The sequence below is a fragment of the Pogonomyrmex barbatus genome, unplaced genomic scaffold, assembly GCF_055798465.1.
Source record: "Pogonomyrmex barbatus isolate J1 unplaced genomic scaffold, ASM5579846v1 scaffold2, whole genome shotgun sequence".
Classification (NCBI taxonomy): domain Eukaryota; kingdom Metazoa; phylum Arthropoda; class Insecta; order Hymenoptera; family Formicidae; genus Pogonomyrmex; species Pogonomyrmex barbatus.
In genome coordinates this window covers 13,035,671-13,061,091 of record NW_028297116.1, presented here as the reverse complement: position 1 = coordinate 13,061,091, position 25,421 = coordinate 13,035,671, and the positions used below count along the sequence as shown (strand labels likewise).

Genomic DNA, 25,421 nt, shown 5'->3' with positions numbered 1-25,421 from the left:
GAATATCTCCACAAACCGTCAGATTGCTCGAGTACGGCGTGGAGGGGATTGAAGCTTATTGATTGGCGGAAGTGTCGTAGGTCTGTTGGCCACGCCCAACAGCTAGTCAGTATCGGACTTTCAGCGCAACCAAACGCCATGTGACTTGCCTATGCACTTTAAATATAATACATGAAAATACTTGCAGATCTAGAAATATTGTCGATCTCGACATGTAAAGTGGTAGTTTTGAATTTTGGGAAGACATCTTAATTCTATTCCGATACAGGCAAATGTCTCTTCTTATAAAATGGATACGTCTAACTGACGATTTGATCTGCACAGCGTGTTATATCAGAATGACTATTATGCCATTTTGTTTGTTTCGTAATTATTATAAACAGCTTTATTATAAACAGTTATTCAACAATCAACAGATCGCAAAGTGTAATGTATTTAAAACGAAAATAAATTTAAACGAAAATAAAATTTTACAAAGAAGAAAATGTTGATTGCGATAATAAGTGCATATTTATAATGCATTTTTATAGAAAACTACTAATATTGTCGAGAAGAAAAGTCGAAATATTCAGAAATAAATGCTTAGTTTGTGACGGTTTCTTTGATATTTATTGATTGATTGATTATAAAAAAATTCGACTGTGATGACGAGATATATATATATATATATATATATATTTCTGTGAAATATATTTAATTTTTTTACTAAGGATAAGATGATTGCCACATATGAATATAAAATTTTATTCCGCCGTATTCAAATAAATCTTATTTTTCACAAACAAATTTTTAAGTATCTCTTTTTTATTTATGTACACTAGTATATATATATATATATATGTATATGCTTGAATAAACAAAAGATTAAAACAACTGAAGTGAAATAAGGTGAATAATTATTAATGGAAAGACTTAAGAGCAAGTTAAAGGATATATTACTGACATTATTATTGCCAACATTTTACTTATATTTCTCTTATATTTCATAAATTATATAAAATTTATTTGGTCTTCCCGTCGCATGTCGACGAAAAGACCGAATAAATCAGAACTTAACGAGGCGATTAAACAGAACAATAGATTATTATTATTACGAGTTGAATGCATTGTAAATTTGATAGGTGCTAAGCGTGTCTAATTGCATCTAAATGTCACAACTTTTTAAATTTATATGTGCAAAATATATATTTTTATTATAATCGAACATTATGCTCAACTGAATTTTTCAGTAACATTATCAATGTTATTAACATAAGAATAATGCTTATGTTAAATCGGTATTTATATATTATATATCATCGTCAATAATATGCTATCATATCATCAGTTACCTGCAAGCTGTACAACTTTGAATATTATTACAAAACTGTAACGTACGGCGCACGTATTTAGATAAAATAATGTAGATAAAATGTGTAAGAAATGGAAGTCAAATTATCTCAAGATGTTTTTTCAAATGTAAAACATTCTTCAAATACACATCTCTGTAAGCATTTTACGTCTGAAGAAATAATATTATGGCATCATATAACGTAACATATTTCAGTGCAAATTCTTGTTGATAAACATTATTTAGTAAAATGTTAATAATTTAATCTAAATTGTATGCTAAACCTGAATAAACAATCAACTTATCTCTATTTCTATTAATATAAATGTGTTTTAATCTCGATTTAACTTATTTTTTTATCTTCTTTCAATTTTAAGAATTAGATAAACATAAAGGATAAATTAAACTCAGATTAAAGTTAATCTATATTGATAAAAATGATCATTAGTGAAAGTCTTCCGACATAAAAATTGATATACATACATATATATGTATATGTCAATGTTTATTATAGAATAATTGTTGATCCGGAAAGAATTACGATAATATTAATCACATTTTTCGTTTTCTTTTCAAATCACGTTAAATTACGAATTAAATATAATTCTACATAAATATTGATTATATAATAACGAATACACAAAACAAAGATAAAATAATTTAGAGTTTTTCTGGAAAAAAATATTAAAAAAATCAATACTACATATGTCAAGAAATAAATAGAAAAACTTAACTTTTTTGTAAAATACATCCAATTGATTTATATCATTATTATTATATTTTATATCATTTATATCATTATTATTATATTTTATATTATTCTTATAATACTTTAATAGTTGTTGTTTTATATGCATGTTATATTAGTACGTAATTTTCGTAGAACCATCATATATATATATATACGTCTAAAGATTCCCTAAACTTTCACTTTGCTTTTTTGCTTCGTATAGTAAGGGTCCAATTTTTTTCATAAGTTTTGCAGTTGCCAGATGAATCTTATGAAGTGAAAGTAGGTTATGTATTCAATTTTGACCTGAGTTTTTACACATTCATTCTTTTGAAAGCGGAAATTTAAGAATCGCATCAAAGATCCTGCCAATTCTAGTTTATGTCTAATTTTTTCAGCTAAAAGACTTTTATTTGTAATAAAAAAATTTAAAACTACTTTTGACATTCCGAAATAATAAAGAAATAATAATTTTCTCATTCAAAATATATAAAGAGGATATCAAAGATATTAAAGAAGATAAATTTTGGAATAAAATTTTAGCGTAATAAGCATAATACAATTTTTGTAATCAAATATTACTTCATGTCGTAATGATTGAGGAATAAAAACAGCGAAAAGATTACTTATAGACATGCTAGTAAAATAAGAGAGATATGCTAAGTTTATATAATCCTAGCAAGAATGGTCGCCACAACATAGATCAAAGATCATACATGATGCAAGAGGCACAGTATGCCTGAAATAAATGAAATTATATATATATATATATATATATATATATAAATATTTATATTTATTTATATTTATATATATGTATATATATATATATATATAAAATATTTATATTTATATTTATAGATAAAATATTGACACTATTATGTACAATATTTTATCTATGGACATACTCTAGCTTATGATATTTTGATTATAGAGTGCAAGTAAAGCTGTTCTATTTTAAAAGAATATTTTCTATTTTATTAACTTTATTACTATTTTATTACTATTTTTCATTAATATCATTTTTTAATACTACATTTTTTATCTTTATATAAAGCTTTCTCCTTAATATTGAAATTAAAATATTTGAAATGATTGAAAATGTAATATGTAAAATGTAATATAATTAAAATGTAATAAAATAATTAATACCTTAGTTGCAAAATATACTATAGTAGTGCTGCTAAAAATATACTTCATTTTTCTACTTTATATGTACAATAACTGATATAACTAATGATATAAATGTCACAACATCTTTATTCTTCTCGAAAAAATATCATTCTGATAAATTTTATGTAGGAAAAACTTCCGCAAAAAATAAAAAAAATGTTCGATAATTTATTCAATTGCTATTCATTTGCTTGCCAATAAGATAAAACTTGATGAAACATGAAAATTTATTATGTTTGGATGGTATTCTTCTTTATAATTTCTAGATAATAAAGCAGAGATGATTACGTATTATATGCTAAAATATTCTTCGTACGCGAAGTCTCATAAAAGGCATTATAATGGTACGCGTCGTGGCAACAAACGTACGTTATCATCATTTTATATGAAAAATGACAAGAATCTGCATCTCATTAAAAATAAAGAGATACCAATGTGACCGCCCACCCTGACGCTATTGGTTCGTAACCTTTTGTGTTCACGGGATTTGTACTGACTATCTATGTGATGGAAATGTTCGATACGCGAATAAGGTTCACCTTCTTCCTTCGATGCTGCCTCTTTCGTTTTTCGTGTAGTGCGCATGGGTATACCTGTAAAGGAAACTCGACGGTGGCTGGAGGAAGTGCGTAAAAGGGGGTGCATCGGGTGCACAGGATGCTCCCGGATCGCGGCGAGAATCGGGAGATCAGTAACTGGTGTCGGTGCTGTTCGCGATCTTGTCATGCGTGTGTTACACATAATATTTCATAGATAGTCATACTTACAAGGTGTCATCCTCGGACATATTCCCGTTTCGGGATGTCTGATAATGGAACGATAATCGTGTTAATTTGTGTATCTAATTAGATTCATATTGTGAAAAGAATAATTCTTCCTTAAAACTATTCTATCTAAAATTTGTTATTTGCCTTAACATTCATTGTGACACTCTCTATTAAATAATTAAAAATGCATAAAATGCATCAGAAAATTAAAGATTTTCTAAGATAAAATGAAAGCTATGTATATATTTGAATATTATTTCTACATGATCAATATAATTGACCTTTTGTTGAATTTTATTTTTTTATAAAAATATGAAACATTCCGAAACTGATACTACAATATTATATCGAAAATTATAATTTGTTCAACAAACAATAGCAGTGTAATTGATCTGTAATTGATCTATTCATCGTTTTATATACTTATTCTTAATAGTTGTGGATTGAAAGTGCAATAATAAAATTCAAATTAAAGAAAAAAATTTTTATGCATTTTATTTTATGTGCTTTATTATTAAATTTAAAAGAGAGAAATAAAATAATTTAATATTATTAAAAATTGATGAATATAAAAATTCCAAGAACTTCCATATATCTTTATTAGAAAAAATTGACTTTAAGTTGCTATTGACGTATTGCTAATCCGCATACAATGCAAATCGAAAAATTGAGTATATCAATAATAGTTGTCATATTAAAGTCTGCCTGTAGATATGTATATATATATATATATATATATATATATATATATACATACATACATAAAAAAAGTGAATAGCGATGTGATATTTGTGCACGAACGTAATGTTATTCGATAAACAAACATATATCTCACAACATCTCGCCCTTCTCTGAAAGGTCTCCTCTTCTTCTTTTTCTCCCTACCTCTTCTTTTCCACTTGCACCTACACTCTCACGACTCGTGGGGTTGTTACAGTTGATTCTGACGGGGTTTTATAGCGTATCCATCTCCGCGCCCGTATGTAACTCGCGCACAAGGAGAGCACATAGCGTAGTGACAAGAACAAAGGGAAAGAGAGCGACGGAAGAGCTCTCTTCTCATGGGCTACGTTTCAATATTCACTGTCAGTACTGAAAATATATAGTTTAGGTCTCGTATGTTATAGATTTTCAGTACTGGCAACGAGTATCGGAACGCGGCCTCTGTGACGTGCGTAGGGCTTAGGCAAGGGGCGCAGGCGCAGTTACGTTCGTGAGCCCCGCGAAGCACATGGTCGCCCTCCCCTCCCCCACCCCGGCTACTATTTCGCGGTACCGCCGGTCTCCTATCTTTCCTACACAAGTCCGAAACACAAGTGAACAATCACGGTGATTCCGATATATTTTGCTCTTTCGAAAGACAAAGATGCGTTACGTGTGACGTGTATTTGTGACACGTATTGCAAGTGGAGGAGAATCTCTACGGAATAATCATGACAGTCATGAACGGTCTTGAACTCCGGTCTCCGGTCAGAATTCCCTAACCTACGATAAGCGAGCCGTGACACTGCGCCCGATGTCACGTTGCGATCTTGTATTCGCTGCGTGTCATCGATGACTAATGCAAGCAGACAATATTCTCGGGATCAATCAAGTGTGTGTCGGCTTTTGATTATTCTGAAGTCGTACAGATTTGCAGACATCGTATCATCGTATCCGGTTGCCGTTGAGTCTGACAGAAGCGTATGTGATGTGATCAAATGATTAACTGGAACAAAATATGGAGAATATAGAATATTATTAGGAACGGTTATTATTTATAATGAAAGTGTTTCGGAATTCTTCAAAGAAAGAAATCGAAAAATTTGAAGAATCTGATCTAAGAAGAGGGTACAAAACATTGTGATGTGCTTCTGAATTATTGATTTCTTTTAATACATTCAATTTCTAAATAATTTACGTTTTTTTTTTAGTGTCTGACAGTAATTTCTAATGTTTCAATCTTCGAATTTGTTGTGTTATTTTTTTCTATGAAATAAATTTTAATTCATATATTACTAATACAATTTTTGAAAATTATTAGCCATAAAATTTCAATAAAAAAGGAATAGTGTTAAATAAATATATTTATAAAAGAAGAGAGAAAGTGTAGTAGAGAGAAAGTTATGAAATGTTTTTATCATTCAACTCAGAGATAAATTAGTTTCTTTCATACAATCATTTGATTCATTATTCAATGATTACGCTATCATATAATTTTCTTAAATTTCTAATTTAAAGTTTATAAACTAAATTAAAACAGTATAAAATAAATTCAGAATTTATATTATTAAGAAAATAAGAAATTAAATATTTCTTTACTTGTGTGCAAAAATAAAGCAATATTTTATTTACTTAAAAGCTCATTAAAAGCTCAAAATCAGATGATTTTTTTTCTTATGTGTTACGGCAAGAAAACTCATCGCAAATCTCAGTATATTTATTCTTGAAATAAACATGAGTTAATTGTTAAATATTATAGATATATATACTATCCTAATTTTGGAGAAATCATACGTGAGTGTTAAATGTTTTGTGTTGTGTTATGACGAATGTGATATCCAGAGGATGGTATCCAGAGATGTCTAAATCGTCGATCGTCAGCACAGGTGAGTGTACATTAGTTATTTTGGATATATTTTTAATTTATATTTTTTTATTTTAAACTATGCAAATATTTCACCTTGCATCATTCTACAATGCTATGCTCTGCATTTTATGTTTAAAATTGAATATAAGAATATTTTAATTATCTGCAATCAAGATCATTATCTGCAGCGAATTGTTCTGGATAATATTTACTGTTATTGCTTACACTAAGATCAAGGGTTTTAATCGGTGATCTGTGAAATAAACATCACTTTGCGTACGACTAATTTCGTGGCACGAGTCGCGATTGCAAGATAAGCACGCGCGGTAGAAGCGAATGAATGACGTGACGTCATGCAATCAGTCGTGGTTCAAAGCAGTTGGTCAGTGCGCGATTGTACGCTAATCACTTCGATAAAGTCGCGTGTCATCCGAAGAATGCAATGCACGATACAACAGAATAATTAGCGATACAATTACGCGATACAAAACATGAATAACAAAGCAGATTTTCTAATATTTTTAAAATCTCTCAATTTCCTTCGTGTTATTATCCAGATATTATAAATATTTGTTTAAAATTTTTATTGTATCTTTTAATTAATGTAGTTTGTTATTAAACAAAAATTATTTAAGCTTCAAAAACACTTACATTTGATGAGAGAATTTGATATGTTGTGTTTTAAATCAATAAATTACAATAAACTTAGAAGTCTATATACAAGTCTAATAAATAATGGATATTTTTAACAATTTCCTCGTTTATAATGCATATAAGTAACATGAATAAAAACGAAAACTATTGCTTTTTTACATGTTAATTTACATTATAATGCTTTTTCTACATTTGTAAAAATAAACAGATATTTTTCTAGTGCTTATCGTGGTTTTAACAATTTAAATCATATATAATTGCCGAACAAACTATAAATTTATTTTAATGATAAAGAAGAGAAATATATTTTAATATATTAGTTCTATGTATTAAGTTTTGTTACCTACATTGGTTTACATTAATATTAACTAAAACCACACGAAGAAATATTACATTTTTTGTTAAATATAAAACTATCAAGTTTTATACTTTGTAAGTAAAATAATTACTTTTTACTCGTTATACATTACGCAATGTAACTATCGGCTAACAATTCACGTTAGGAATTATCTATTAGATTCTCTTTTGATGCCATTAAAAATAATTATGTTCTATACTATCGTTAATGAAAATTTACCTTATGCAACTATTCGATAATTTGCGTCTTATATTATCATGTCTGCTATTTATAGCAAACGTGATAACTGAAATATAAATTTATCTTAGTATTTTAATGTATCTGTACATAAATTTTTAAATATTGTTTTAAAAATATTCATTAACTGTATTCATGAAAATATCCTTTTTTTCTTTTATATATATTTCTAAAAAAAAATTATTAATAAATTATTAATAAATTCTTAATATTTTAATTTTACATTAATATATATGTTTTTGAAAAATGTATAACAAAATAAAACAATTTCAAATTTATTATATTTTTATTCAAAGTTGTATTGATGATATCAAATGGATTATATCATAGGCTTCTATGACATTAATCAAATGTCATATCTAAAGCAAATATTGAGATTAATATATTTAATTTTATTCAATAAATGATATCTAGAATTATTAGTGTATAGTGAATTATTAGTGTTTAATTCTCTTTATCAAGACAAGCAAATTTTGTAAAATGTACATTCCAGGGGGCGTAAGTTTACTAAAGAAACTACAGTTCCTACAGATCAGTGTTAGGTTTTTACGATTAACGAGGTAGGAGAGAGGGAATCGTAGCAGGGGACAGTTTCCAAAGCGGGGTGTAACTGCCAGGCATGCAATAAAATTTTTAACGCTTTCGTGTCCAATAAGCGTAACGTCCATCGAGTTTTACATTGGGCGGGGCCATGCGGCCATTATGCAGTAACAGTTCGATGCAGTGCAGCGATTGGCTTGCTGGTAGCATCATGGCTGCCGTCTGCCCAACACTTCCCCTTCTAGATCACCACAACATGCGCTTCCATCTCTCCACTGAATCTGGCCATCCTTTCTTCTCCGGGCTAAAATACCCCATAGGAATGGATGCAAGTTTAGATTGTGTTTAGCTTCTACCCAGGTGTCGCATCATGATTTTGACGAAAATTTTTATATATGGAATCTCTTATTCATGTAAAAAATCCTTATTCTATATATTAAAAATATATATTTAAATTGCTAAAACTTGCTTAATACTAATAATAATAAATTTAATTTATTCTTAATATAATATTTAAATAAATATTAATATTTCAACATTATACATAATTTTTATACAATATATGTAGAATTTTAAAATTAATTGTAAATGTAAAATATATTAATTTTATTTATTAAAAATTTTGATAATAATCTTAATTAATTATATTTTAGCAAATTTTTTTAAGTTACTAACAAAAGGTAATTTATTATTTTAAAGAGAAAAAAATATTGTTTTTTTATATATGTACGTATATATATATATATATGTGTACATATATATATATATATATATATATATATATATTGATATATACATATATATATATATATATATATCAATCTTGTAATTATACTATATACCTTAAATCAAAATATATGTATAGTGTTCTGCTTTATCGGCAGTCTGCTATTTCTCATATTTAACATCACAGAACTACTTTAAAATAAATTGCCTGTTTATTATGTACTGATTTATTATACATTCATGTTTGTATTTTATTTATGCTATTATATTTTGTATATATGCTAAATATATATGTATACTAGTTTATCAAATTTATGATATTTACATTTTTTTTAAATGCTTATTCTATATATTAAAAATATATATTTAAATTGCTAAAATTGCTAAAATTTTTAAAATGCATGAATTTATTACAGATTTTTATTATTTATTTTAACATACAATGAAATATTGGCATACTAATAAAACAGAAATATTAAATTAATGTTGTTCATGTTGTTATAGATAGACAGATATATTAATTAGTACAAAACAGTTGTAAATTATAAATTTTATATTTCCAATTATATTCAATTATTTTAAATATAATTTTAAATATAATACAAATGAATCGTAAACATATATTACATTAAATTATAATTACTATATCTATTTATTCTAATTTACATGATAAGAAAGAGTGGACATATGATTTATTTTTAATTTAATCACAAAATTATATAATAATATTGATGTACAAAATAAGGGCAAATTTTTGAATGATAATGATAATGCTTTATATCATATCTCGAAGCCATGATGCAGACTCTTGCAATAGATGACTATAGATGAGATAAGAAAACATGTAGCAACTCAATTTTATTAAAATGCACTCAGTATCTACATATAGACATTCAGGAGGGTTGCTCCGGATAGCGCGGTGGTACTGGTTACCCGAGCTCTCGCATCAGCAGCACGCTGAAATGTCGCGCGATATGTATATATGTGTGTATAGAATTATATGCGGATATAGATATAGACGGAGTAACGCCGCGAGGAGAGGTTATACACGTGGGTTTTGTCGTGGAGCCATAACTAGAGATACGATGGAGTACATAGGATGCAAACCCATAAACCCCCCACTTTATTCCGGCTCTTCCTCTCGCTTCTGGATCTTCAGACAGCGTTACCTTTACTTAGGACCGAAACGGCCACACCACCTACGGTAGCGAACACCTTTGGCGGCGACGAAAGTGACGAGGGTAGCGAGCGAGCGACGACGACGACGACGACGACGACGACGACGACGACGACAACGACAACGACGACAGCGCCAGCAAAATCGAGAGCTCGCGCGTATCCCATGCCTCCCGATTATGTCGTCTGCTACGCAGTCAGACAGACGTCTGATCCGACGTCGTTTGTCGCGCATAACTTAGAAAGGAGCGATTATTATCGAAAAGTATCGATTGTACAGAAATATAAAAAGTTAATATAAATGTGCCGCGTAACTTGAACGTTGCTCTATTTGTTTAGAAACTGTGATCGCAGCACGAAAAATACGATTAGTAAATAAATAGTAAAAAATAGATTAGATAACGGCTTCCGTTTATATCGTTATACCTCGCGAATATCATGAACAAAATGAACGCGAAGAAGCGGCGAAAGAGGAACGCGTGAACTCCGAGGAGCGCAATCAGCACGTGACTCGACCTCGTCACACGTATCGCGTGGATACGCGCCTGTCGTTCGGTATTCTCCGTGTATGTGCATACGAGGACACAGGGAGGAAGAGGAGGAACTCTGCAGAAACTAACTGTGAACAGTTGGAGCCGCGACACACGACCGGCCCGATCTCGGGGTTTACCAAATCTCGGCTGGACTTCGCGTCGGCGACGCACCTCGCGCCGGCGGTCGAAGGAACGAACATTTCATTTTTCGTACGATTAGAGGCCTCATTCGTCGCGTTTCGCGTGTGAGTGAGTGAATGAACGTCCTCGGTAACGCGCATGCGTAAAAAAAGCATTATGGTATCCGCGCGTTTCTCTCTTCCTCTCTTCTCTCCTTCTCTCTGGAACCCGAGACATACATTTACCCGCGACCACGTGATCTACTTGAGTTCGACTACGATTCCATCGTGTATAATCTACTACGTGTGATCGCAGGTCAGTTTTCTAGATTTTTTTTTTAATTATACATCATTCTCTGTCACGATCGCTCGCTCCGAACGAATGCCCGTTCCAACACCCACATCCTCGCGACGGCTTTTAAAGTGTACTGGGTACTTTACACGCATTCTTACCCTCATAGATATACTTATACGTACAGCTACACACAGCTGGGAACATGATGGTAGTTAGGATGAACGCCTAACGATGGCGCGCAGTGATATCCTAGGATAATGTGTAACTTTATCAACGCGAAAGTGCTAATATTTTATGCAAATAGCATTGCAGGCTGTCTCTTATTAATCGTTTCCCGTATACATGCATTCGTGCTATCACGTTTCTATATCTAGAGTCGACATGAGTTAGGTTGGATTTGGGAGTCATACGGTTGGGTAATAAATTAAGAATACTTCAAGAACATTTTATTCAAGAAAAAAAAGAAAGAATACCGATAAAACGGAACGTACGATTAGGGAAACGTAAATCATAAATCGTTAGTACCTCTTAGGAAACTCTAAGTCTTATTAATAATTAATAATTAAAAATTCATACACACGTCGCATATTTTAAGCTAGAAGTAAGACTAGTTTTGAACAATTTATTCTCTTACTCAAAACTTTATCTATTATATTATATATTCTTTATTAGTTTATATATATTTGATAAATATTCATATTTTATAATTATAATTTTATATTTTACACTTTGAAAATACTTGGCTCATATCTTATTTTTCACTTTTGCACTCTTTAGACAAATGTTATATTGTATAATTATAATAAACTTTACATAAAGAACCGTTGTATTATTTTCTCTTTTCTCACACTTAATTGAGAAAATTTTAATATTTGATTATTTTTGACAAAAGTGCAATAACAGGCATAATATTTAACAAACTTTATTATACATGGAAATATGTATGAAATATTTTTTGCAAAATGTATATAGCTTTTTTCTCACACATTTAAATACATTTCGGATGAGTTCAATGGAAACCGCGAAAGATGAATTTTATATACTCTTCGCTGTAACAACCACATTACTAGTGCTATTACATTTTATAGTCCCACATCTTTATGAAATGATTTATCATTGTCTGCGTGCACGAATAATTACTGTTTCTCGCTGATTGTTTGATTTACTACAATTGTACAATTAAGCGCCATGTCCTATAAGATTTACGCTCGAAGTGTCCATATATATAGCATATATGTGCATATTATATTACGCTTTAATGCAAATGATAACTGATACAAGTCGATAGCAGGTTTTTGTTTTTCGTACAAAAGGGAAACATATAAGAGATCTCTCTTCTCTTAGAGATCTTTGTTTTTTATGTCATATAAAATACTCCTTTTCATCATTTATTCACTCTTTCTCCGAAGCTTTTTCAGCTAAATTTTTATCCTGTCATAATGGCATTGAACAGATAAAATTAGTTTGTAATATTAATTATATATTCTAAAAATTAAAATAAAATATATTATTTTTTATATTCTTTTTGAAGAATTGATGTCATATGACTTGTAATATGTAATATGTAATATTATAATATGACTTGTAGTATCGAATTTTTTGTTTAAAATATTTTTAGTAATTTCCTATAATATATTTTTTAAATACATAATTATATGAACGAATATTCTTGAACAATATTCTTATTTTATGAATAACTATGATTAATTATAAATAGTATATAAATATTTACATTTTGTTGCTTAATTACTCGATTACTTATTCCTTATTCCTTTGAGGTTAAAATTGGAATACTAAATTAGCTTTTTTTCAAAAAGAAATTGCATGTCTGATAAAATCTAACATGCAAGTGGTCTCGTGACTGGAAGAAATAGCAGACCGCAGGAAGTTAAGATAATCGAGATGTGAACCGTCAACATAGTTGAAATTATAAATCACCCTTTCCTTTCTCTATATACTTAAGTGCCACAGCAATCCAGAGGAGAGGGAACAAGGGGGTGGAAAATTAACTGTGTAGCGAGCCAACTTTTGATAGCCGGACGATTTTAGCCGGCACAATGTCTTCCATACATAATCCACCGAAAACCTTCTCGCCGTCTTGCATGAAATATTTTCTCGGGCATGAATAAACTGGACCGCAGCGTTGCCGCAGTAGCCGGTGCAGTCGCTGCAACATTTTCGTATGTTGTTCGCCGCCCTGTCTCTGTGCGCACATCTGCCCACATACATAGCCCACCTCTTTTCGATCCACTGTCGCGCGTTCGCACGCGTCGCCATTGGTCTTCCAGTATACGAGCACAGTCGTGCATGGCGCTCGTCTTTTATTACGGCTGCGGTCCTCACCCGCGCTATGAAATTTACTCTCACACCCTCTCGCACCCTCGCGCGAACTGGACGTGTAACATTGTAGCTGTTACAACTATATCTGCGTGATAACGGAGTTATGTGCCGAGTAAGGTCCACCCACTCTGTTGACTATTTCTCAAGTCTTAAATAAATACGCGTACCGACATATTTGAGTTATTTCATAGGTCTTAAGAAAATGCAATTCTACTTTATACTACTTTACACTTGATACATACGTACGGTGTCTCGTACACGTTTTAGTTTCGAGTATTATTTTTAAAGAGTATTATTTTTATATTTTTATTAAATATAATGAGAAAATAAATAGACAAAAAGTAATTTTTTTCTTAATATTTCAATAACTAATTAATTAATTATATTATGATGAATTTATATCTACTTCAATAATGAAGTTGCTTACAGAACTCTTTAATCTTGATTAATATCATTAGGAATTGTTTGTCAATAAGATGATATAATAATCAATAAAGAAAATAGGAAACCCTCTAAGTCTACGAAAATATGCTGATGTAATTATCAAAAATACATACGACATTTGCGAAAAGGATCCAATTTGCTGGAATGGTCACACATACGGACGCTCCTGACGAAGATTTTCTCACCCTGTTATTTACATCGATGAATACATCCGACACCAGTTCTAATGTCGTTTGCCATACGTTCTCGGATTAGAAATTTAGTAAACTCTTATTTATCTATCCATCTATGTGCGTGATTCAGCCTCACTGCTTTGCTTTCGTCTCTTAAAACCAATAGCTTTTGCTTATGCCCGAAATCTTATTGGAAATCCTCCTTGTCTCATACGTGTTTGTTGTTAATGTCACCATGTAACTAAAATATTGATTATTTTAAAACTATGAAATATGTGTAAAAAGTATATTATAATAATTTTGCAGAATATTGCTAACAATATTGATTAATTATATCGTATGAGTCTAATATTAATAAATAATAATAATAATTTTTATACAGCAAAGAATATTATTAATTAGTTTTTATAAATATCAAGAAATTAAAGAACAAAAGAAAAATTTTATTCTAATAATATAATTAATTGAATGATAAAAGAGAAGAGTTGTAGCAAGTAAAATAGAATGTTTCGTAATTTTGATTAGACTCTACTTCTCATTTAATTCTTGCGTCGCATTTCATCGACTACTCGTCACGTTGGTACAGCTTTCTTGATTATGATTATTTGAATAGAGTTTCGTTTCATTAACAAATGGACATTCACAGATTTTTATTCTATTTCTTGTCCTGAAATTATAAAGAAGTAAATTGATTATTTACATGTTTAATTGAAACAATTAATTAACTCCGAAACAACATATTAAATTCTCTTAAGATTTATAGAATATATATATATATATATATATATATATATATATACATACACATAATGTAATATTTGCATGAAGTAATTTTGTATTTGAAACGGACGTAACTCGTATTAGTCTTAAAATATTCTCATCGACTGACTTTCTGTCACATGTTTTCCATATGTTCAGTTTCCTGCGTACTCGTTCTTGAAATTTGCTTCTAACATGGCGGAAAACTCGGAAAAAATTTATGCCAAAATATCGTTTTACAATTTTATATCGATTAAAATATAATAATTTAATATGTGACTCGTATGTCTTATTTTGCAAATTATTATTACAATTTTTATTGTAAAATGATGACACGATAATTTCTGTAAAAAAGCGGGCTGGTCAAATATGCATATTGCATTTCTCCTAGAATTACTCCTATGTGAGAGTCTCTCTCTGTGATACTAATACGTAAATTAAACTCGCCGCGGATTGAAAATCCATTAGGACTACTTAATTAGTCGGCTAGATCGCCGTACAACTCGTTGCACACCTCAAAATCCGCATTACGATATCATAAAAAGGATTCTTTACGCTCGTACACGCCGATACACGCAGATACACGCAGATACACGCAGATACACGCAGATACACGCAGATACACGCAGATGCACGCGTACTGGTAATCGCAATGTCCGATTTTATGCTTTTACGTGAATGCTTTGTTCAGCTGGTTACTATCATTTCTACCTTTACCCTATCCTATTATGAATGTCCGTTTGGTAACAAAGTTATAATATGACATCAATCTATGTTGTATCTATGTACATGTTTGTTATACCATTGAATTCTTATTATTTTGAAATAAAATTTCGTTTAATATTAACTATTATGAATGTCCAGTTTGTAACAAAGTTATAATATGACATCGATCTAACATGTTTGTTATACCATTGAATTCTTATTGTTTTGATAAAATTTTTTTTAATATTAATTATCTATAATATAATAATAAAGAAGCATACACATATCATATTTTTCATGTTTTTGCAATGTAAATAAATGAGTCTATAAGTATAAATAAAAATGCATAATTTTTAACAAGATGTAAAGAAAAAACGGTATTACAAAGGTATTACAAAGGTATTGTTGATTATTCTGAGAATTATGAAGTTCAGTAATGTCAAGCGTTCTTATTTTATTAGCAAGAAAGCTTATTACCGCCGTTATCTTGTATTTTAGTTATCGAAAGAAAGGGACAAATTTCAGAGAGGAGGACTAAGCGCCTCTTAACTTTTCTCATCAGGAACGGGTCTTGTTCGCGAAATTTTATTTGTCTCCGCCGTAAGACATAAAGCGTATTACATTGTTGACGTGAAGATTGGCTACGTAAAAGCGTAAGTCGTCGGATGAACAAAGAAGATCAGCAGGAATATCGCCATCGAGTTTCCAGAGAAAACGTTGGTAGTCATGCTGATGTTAGTGCGCGCATCTCCGTACGCTGGTATGCGCTAGTATTTATATACGAAACCATGTACGTACCTAAAGATTTAGGTATGGATATATATATATATATATATATATATATATGTATACATCCATGTATACATCCATGCGTCTATCTCGATGGCGACGTTGCAGTCTCATTAGACCGAAGTCGCAGGAACGAGCTGAGGAAACTTGGAACGAAGGGATATTCCAGAGACATGAAAACTTGGAGGTTGTGAAAACGTAGGAATATCTGTGGGCGGAGAGAAAGGGACGCGTAGGGAGCAGGAAATGAGAAGTCAGATAGAATAGAGGGAAGGAAGAGACATACCAAGGTGAAAGATAACAGAGGAATTTCTTTTTACAAAATCTGTATGCATTTTACGTATCTTTCTGTCGTCTATAAGAAAATATCTGGATATTGACGTTAAAAAGTCAAACTTTAAACGACACAATATTACGAGAAATGTTGAAATATATTTCTGTTGAAATTTCAGCAAAATATAATTTAATATTCAATCAACATAGAGAATATGATTTAATTATTATTTCAGACTTGATGAAAGATTAAAAAATTACAACATGTTAGCGAATATAGTGGTTTTACCACGTGATACCTGCACACGATACCTACCTATTTGACAGATACCCTAACCAAAGTGACTTTTGGATCACGGACAGACTTGCCGTCTAGACTCTGATCAACGCGCGGACTGTAAAACTTCGTAGGCACGTGATCTCCTATCGAAATGGGCTTCCCCCGTACGCGCATACATATGTATTACACGGAGTACCCACAGAGAAAAGGCAATGGCGTAATATATTTAACAATGTCTCACGATATGAGACGTTTTTACGGAAAGTCGTTGGAATAGGAATTGCTCTTTGGCTTCGGCAAAAGACGGAGGTGAACACATTGGAAACGAGTTTGTTCCTCTAGCTGATACGTACAATTCACAGTTGCACATTTTTCTTTCTTTCTCTCTCTTTTTTTCCCTCCCGTTTTCTCTTTCTTGGTACATACAATGTATATACATATATGTATATATACAGATCTCTCTCTACATCTGGTAGCTATATTGGTGCATCGGGGACGCGAAATTTTATAACCGTCTCGAAATTCCGATCATTTGCTGAATCCGCCAATGTCACACGCGATATTCTTTGATTTAATCCCATTTATAACGAAAAGTCGAAAGAGTCGGTTGGTTCGATGAATTTTTTTGATTTTTCTCAGACGATTCGGCTCGCACTCGTATAAAACGTGGACATCGTGCCGGTTTATATCACGTCTGTTGATTAAACTTTGTCCGCGCGAAGTTTTAGCGAGTGTGTAGATCGTGTAGAGTGTGTATTCGCCGTTGCTGTGAAAGTTATATGTGCGCGCTATGGTTCGTCGTAACATCATTGCAACGAAAAATGACCGCAAAATAACACGGGAGAGAAATTTGTTATGCGTAAAGTCTCGTTTTATTTTATATATTTTTTTAATGAAAAAAATGTTAATTGTAAATGCGAAGGCCACGGTATAAATAAGTATCGAAATCTAAGAATCTATTATTTAGAGAATCTATTATTTGTATTAATTATCTTAAATAATGTTTTACTGTAATTAGAAAAACTTGTAGCACGATTCAATTTTTTTCAAAGTCTAATTATTTTGATTTATTATTCAAAAATTATTCAAATTATTCTTTGAGCATCGTTTATTATTTTATTTGCAATTTATTTTAAATAAAAGATCTATATATAATAGGTGATTGAACAATAATTTAGAAAATGTGAAAATTGGAAAATGAATTATTTCATTCTATTTCATTGCTCGATAATGAACGATCATCACACAATCTATTGAAAGCAAGTAAAAAAAAAAAAAAAAAAAAACACAAAAAGTGCGTAACGAAATGCAGGAAGAGAGATGCAATGAGATTAAGAAAGATGAGAGGAAAACGGAGAGAGGGAGGATCGGACCTATTCCAGGAAGGTTGAGTTAGGTTGCAATGGTGGTTGGTTAGGGCGGTTGCCGTTGTTGCTGGAGGGAGTGAAGAGGTATGGCGCGGTAAGGGGCAGGATGAAAGGTTGGCGGGGTGGATGGAGAAGGGAACGAGGTTGATTCTCAAGCGAGGTCACGTATCTCGAAGCCAATCTAATACACTCACCGAAGGAAGAGAGCCAGGGTCTGACTGAATGTCTGTCTTCGGATTGGACACAATCGCGTCGCACTTCGCGTACAGGATCCTGGGATCCATAGGGCGCTGCTTGGATTGCAATTGAAGAAAAACAATTTTGTAGTTCGTTGCCCTCTGGTTATGATCCGTCATACGGAATAGAATGGCAAAATTTTACAGGCTAAAAGTAGAATTAATTATTGCCGATAAAACTTAAGGAATCATTTGTTTCTATTTATATTGGGTTTTATATACGCTATTTTATATTGTAGAATATTACGAGTCTGGAGAAGATTTAACGTGATCGTGAATACATATACTTTTTGCATTTGAAGAGCTTGCGTAATCAATAAGGATTCAAAATAAATAACGATGTTTTTCTTACGTTTCAATAACTCAAGAGTTTCCTCAATTCAAGATGTTAATCCAAATTGCATCACCAAAAAATCGATCTCGATATAACCCGATGTCCACTAGAAACTCTGTCTTTGAAGATATATGCTCGACCTCGGAAACCGCGAGAAACTGACGAGATCGAGTGGCCTCGCAATTTCGTGGACCGTTGACCTCTAATGATAGCTATCATAAAACCGGCCTGAGAGAACTTGCGTAACAGACAAGGTGCGAGAAAATATACGTGAAGATAATGTTGCGACACCATGCGTCCTAGCCATTTTTTTATTCTATTTCATTTTTCTCTGATTTTTTTTTTTATTTTTGATTGATTCCGCCGTCTTAAATTTATATTGTGCGTGCGTATGACTAGCCTTCGTGTAGAAAAATAAAGAATGTAAAAATTTATATATTTACTAGCGCCGCCCTCTGCTGATCGGTACTCTCTGTTTTTTTACGTCTGTTATTTTTTTGCAGACATACTATTTCTTTATTTTCAGTATAAAGTAAATACAACATTTATATAATTTTAAGATATCAACATGAGATATTGATATATTATTGAGATAAATATGTACAATAACTGTATATTTATTATGTATTTTGTGTTATATTTTTCAAGTATTTATTAAATATGAATTGAATATTTAGTATATAATAACAAAGTCTTTAATTTATGCTATGTATATTAATTATGCTTTTATTAATATAGTTGAATATTATTCAGAAAACGAGTTATTTTCAGAGACATTTACTGTATTTTATAAAGTTTAATTATAAGATTATGCATCTTTGAGTCTTGAAAATACCGCAGTAAAATATATATTTAATAACATCTGTCAGTAATTTTTCAGTAACAAATCTAAATTAATTGAAGAGAATGCTAGGATTTCCGTATTTCATTTCAACTGTAAGAGATAAATATTTAGAGTTACGTATATATACACTTATGTGTATTTAATTTTTATACTGGAAGAGTTTTAAATTCCTGCGAGAATGTTAAGACGAGATACATCGCATTTCTTGCCTGCTCATTCCCATCGCACTGGGTGTTTCGTGCAAGTCGAGGTAAGCGTTACACGCGTGCGCGCATTGGTCCATACTCGGTTCCGGAAAAATGCGCAGAAAGTACTACGCTGCGCGGCTAGAGACCGGCGACGACGCGGAATTCACTTAGCGCGGTCGGCGGTGGATGCTGGTTACACGCGGCAATATTTTCAACGTAGAATCCAGTCGCATTCTCGTATTTTCCTAGACAAAATGTTGCCGCGCCGTGGAGAGTGAAGTTAATTGGATTTACATCACGCGTAGCATACTGGATGGAGTATAAAATATACGATTTCGTGACGTAATTGAGCGTTCTAGCAAGAAATATCTACGGTGCGACTTGACGTTGTTATCGCATGCAACGTTGCTATAATTCAATATGCCGTCGGCTACATTTTGTATTCCAGGAGATTTCTATATAAAATTTTTTTTTCTTTCTCTATCTTTTCTTTAAGATTACTTATCTTTTCTTTAAGAGTAAAATTATACGCGTCACATACGAAAAAAAAAAAAAAGAGTCGAATTTATGCGCTGTAAAAGAAATTGATTCTAGATAAGAATATTGGAAAACGATGAAATTATTGATATTATAAAAAAAAACAGCAGAGGTAATATGAGACAGATAACAAATCCGACCAGAAATGGCGAACAAGTCACATCTGGTCTGCGTCGAAATCAAGAAAATATCGCTTGGAAATATAAGATTTTTAGAAATTTTTTTGGAAAATTAGAAATTGTAAAGATTTTTTAATATTTCTCGACTAATTAAAATTATTTAAAATTCCTTTCTTGTTTTATACAAATTATTGATTTATATTTGCACGTTACTCTTAAAAATTAATAAAAAAATATTTAAATATTGCATTAAAAAATTTAGTATAGAACATGTCCAACAAACGATGAATTTTTTTATATTTGCTTTAAATATATTTGCTATATACGCATTGGAAGTATAATATATATATATATATAAAATAATTACCAGGTAAATATTACAATAAAATTTAAATAAAAAAAAATTATGTACTTTTCTCTTTTGATATAATATTTTATTATATTTAACTTTGTGCGACTTATTATTTTATTATAATAATAAATAATATAATGTTTAACAATATCGATTAATTAATTTTTATACGTTACGGTACGATATGAATTTTCTAACATGCGATTCTAACATGCGGAAATTTTTAATTTTGGTAAAATCTGGGATGATAAGTTTGGAAAATCCAAGATATTACATTTTGCGATTGCTCGACGCCATGTTTGACATGTTTTTCTTATTTTGGTGAAAACCGTGCGCGCGTCGCAAGCTGGATAAATCGATAGAATAGACAAACCTTTCGTATATCTATCCTTTTTTTCTGAACTTGCGTATACGTTTTGTTGTTTGTATAACTGTTTATACATCGATACACATAAAAGCTGCTAGAGGACTGTTAAATACTCATAAGATAACGGCAAACAGCTGTGAATGTTTCTGCGGTAATTTGTACGATGATATTGGTGAATTTTAAATTTGCAGAAATGCGAAATTCTGAAGGCTTTAAAATATTTATCGTTTGACATACCGTCGAAAGGTAGAAGTGAATTTTTTAGATATGTGTGAAATGCTACGTTCGCAATGCATCGATTTCTCGAATATGAAAATATTTTTGACAACATTATTGAACTTTATTACATGTAATAATATCAATTTATGACGAATTTTCTTGGTTCTATAAAATCACGATTTTTTTTTTCTATTTTATACAATAGAAATAAATTTATAAAAAGAGATAAGAGCTTGCTTATAAAATACTTCAAAGAGATAAACTTTATTATTTAATTTATGCGTTATAGAAAGTCAGTTTAAACATGTCGATATTTTACAAATTATTAATTTGTGTAATGTAAAGACACATATTGAAGTAGAATTTTTAAGAATATACATAAAGATCAGATTCGAAGATTTCAACTGGTTGGTTTCTGGCGCCGCTTGCCAATTCTCGCTGCTTTCTGCTTCATTGGCCCGTCGCTTCGGGTCGTTGCAGATTAACTCTGTCATAGAGTTTACGATTCTGCTCTCTCATAATTCATGTATTTTTCGAAAGTATCGTTACGACTTATTCCATTAATCGCAATCATACGTACGTGTAAAATATGTGCTGAGAATGTATGATTTAAGCTTTCATTATAAAAAGATTGCACAACTATAAGAACAGATTAAAGAAAAAGTCTAGCTTTAGCTTTTAAAAATTTGAAGTTTTGCAATAAAAAAATAAGTATTCATACATATTTTCGTATATTCATACATATACAGTATATTCATACATATCTCATATACATTAAAAATTGAAATAATATATATTTAAATAAAATATAACTATTAAAGGTATATTTAAGAACCGAAGATGTAAATTATAAATCGTATTATATTAATTCTTTTCTAAAAAGATTTTTTTTTTGTAAAAACATGAAATAATTTATATAAAAAAAATCACAAGATGGAGAAAAAAATTTGCTGTAGTATTTTCACGCCACTGCACACGGATGTCTTTAAGAATTATTTCTATCGTGTTCTTAATCTTTGCGTCCTCGATGACTAGCGGTTAAGAAAATCTATTCCTGGAAACATTGTACAGACATTCCACAAGCGTTGCATGATCAAACCTATTTCATCCGACAACAAAACTTTTCGTAGGAGTCGTAAGAGTCCTCATGCACCATGAAACTTTTAAGATCCGCACTAGCGACATTTTGGTTTCCTCCGCGTGCGCTGTGCAAAACTTGTAAAGCTTAAAAGCACTTTCGACTTTATACCCATGCGCGTATCAAAGGGATGCTCGTGAATATAGAAGAAGGGTCGAAGATAAATTCTAAGTCTTTCTTAGAAACCGAAATGAACAGAAAGTAGATAAAATTATTATTTATATATCGTAAACTTTAAAATTAAAATATGAAATGAATTTAGATAAACAATATAATGTAGAACTTGTTAAATATCGAGATCAGATTAAAGAAATAATAGAAATTTAAGATTTATGATGTAAAAAAATTGGACAATCCGGAATCAGATTCCGTAAAAGCAAATGCATAAAAGTAATGTAATATTTTCACTTGACGAAGTTTTATAGTGTTAATATAAGTTTCTAACTAATTTCAGGCTTTAACCCTTTTTATCGTAAAATTTGTAATAACCACGAAGACAAACGAAGCGAACACGCTGGTAAAGGGATAGAAAACTTTTCGCTGAGTTTGTGTAAGAACCGCCTGCTCAGAACTTTTCAGATCGCGGCAAGCGACATTTAGGTTTCTCTCGTGGAACTTGTAAAGCTTAAAAGCACTTTGAGATTTATGCTCAGGCGCCTATCAAGGATAGCCTACAGCTTTAAAGAGAAAGCGGTATCAACGGAAAAAAAGCTTAAATTTGTTAAGTTTAATGTTTATCGAAGTTCGATAATAATAAAATATATATTTTTGCATTTTATTATAATGTAAATATAAAACTGAAAAGTCTTACTTTAATATGAAAAAATATATTTTTAATTATAGTAATTATTCAATATTTTTATAGAATTATATATATATATATATTATTCGCATATAAATAACGCGATTGAATTTATTAAATACATAGAAACATTTCTCGTATGTGTCTGACAATGTCAAAGTTACGAGGTGGATAGGCAATTTTACCAAAATAATTTATAAGAACTTAGAGCAGTCTAGAAGATTACTGTACTATACTATAGCCGCTTATTATAGCCGGCAGGTGAATCCGGATACTCGGACGTAATGTACGCGCCGTCGTATCGGTATCTTCTATCGTCGCAAATTATAGCCAGAAGGCGAACACCACGGCTGAAGTTACCAAGTTTCGAACTAATTTTGCACTCACATGAATCGTCCGTAATCACTACCGGCAGGAATTGGACGTGCCGACATTGAGAGAGGGAGCACGGAGGAAAGGGCTGGTCTCATGGGAGTTGATTGGATACGATAGGTTGCAAGTTTCGGAAAGATAGTAAGTAGGGGAAGTAGTAGTATCAAGGTAGCAAAACTTGATCCATTAACAGCACAAGGTACCGCCCTCTTTATCTCTAACGTCGATCGGCTAACAAATAAGCCGACCGTTCGTTTCCTACAAGGTTCGTTTCTTACAAGGTTGTTTGTGAAATTAGCTGCAAATTCGTTACGGGCTGCGGCATATAATCATGAATATATAAGTGCTAATATCTCCTCGCGATTACTCTTTTATAACGTAACTTTGTACTTCTTACTCTTTGTATTTACTTGTTTCAGAAAAGCTTCGTTTAGAAGCTTTGAAATATACATATATATATATATATATATATATATATATATATATATATATATATATGTGTGTACGATGGATAAATATTTACAGCGTGAACGAAATAATTATTGATTTCAATATAAAATAATAAATAAAAGTAAAAATAAATGATTACTTTTCTACATACTTTTCGTTCATATTTGATATCTACATTACGCTTTAATTACTATCCTGATACGGTTACAGCGATTAACTATATTATTACCCGCTGATATTAATACTTTATAATTTGTAAAGACATATTTATAAAGAAATTTAAAGAAATTTTTATCCTGTATTATTTATTTTGGATGTGTGAAAAATAGTTTCAATTCTTTTAATTATTTTTGCGATATATTCTGGCGATTATCAAGGAAAGATTATTTTTTTGGCAAAATTTGCATATACATGCATTCTGGAAAACATAATTTTTTATACTAAGAATTATTTATGTGTTTCCGCATATTCGATAAAATATTATTCTCAATAACCTAACATGTCCTAAAAGAAAAAAGTTTCTTTTATTTTTTGTTACAGCGGAATATTTTTTACATCTCCACCGTATTTCTTTCAAAACGTGTTAACATCGATCAATACTCGCTACATTATAGAAAGACAGCCAGAGTCGGAAAAAATTTTAGTATCCATCTCACATTTCATATTTTTTTCTCTGCACCATGTAAAAGAAATAATATAATAGTATCGCTTTCGTGCTTGTATTCTCATTATAGGGAATTATCGATCATCGTTGAGTAGTACTATTCCATATCATGATTCTCCGGACGAAATACATATGCGAGAAGCTAGGTTTCGAAATTGCGCGAGGGTTGAGAGAGTGGATCGTATCGACAAAGGAGGCCATCAATGCAAATGAAGATATTTACCATCCGTAACTGTTCTCCACCTGCCAGAGTGTTCGATCTCTATACCTTTCAAGGTATCCCCGCCGAAGCTCCGGCATCTTGGAAGTAACCGCGCCGAGTTTCTGGTTTATGAAGGGTAACAATTCTATGTGCGCATACATGCAATATGAGCACGCATAAATCATCAAAGATTTTCTCCGGTAACGCGTAGGGAAAAAAATAGAACTGCGAAATTGAAAAAAATTAATCGAAATATTGAA

General features: G+C 31.1%; 1 protein-coding gene and 1 long non-coding RNA gene across 3 annotated transcripts in view; one reads left to right on the top strand and one right to left on the bottom strand.

Moving 5' to 3' along the window:
* The window catches only part of LOC105428446 (uncharacterized), a 150,834-nt gene that overhangs the window by 1,499 nt on the left and 123,914 nt on the right, over window positions 1-25,421 (top strand). Inside the window, exon 1 of one of the 2 annotated variants that reach the window (XR_016139333.1) lies at window positions 10,474-11,228. The exons of the other annotated variant lie outside the window; for it this stretch is intronic. The gene's annotated coding sequence lies outside the window, so the exon portion shown is untranslated. Of the gene's footprint in view, window positions 1-10,473; window positions 11,229-25,421 lie in introns of those variants that run through there. 2 annotated transcript variants of the gene reach the window in all.
* Window positions 9,620-10,582, bottom strand: LOC148936680 (uncharacterized). The gene is made up of 2 exons (XR_016139336.1): window positions 10,300-10,582; window positions 9,620-10,041 (listed from the first exon to the last, which is right to left on the bottom strand). It is a non-coding gene; the product is annotated as an uncharacterized LOC148936680 (long non-coding RNA).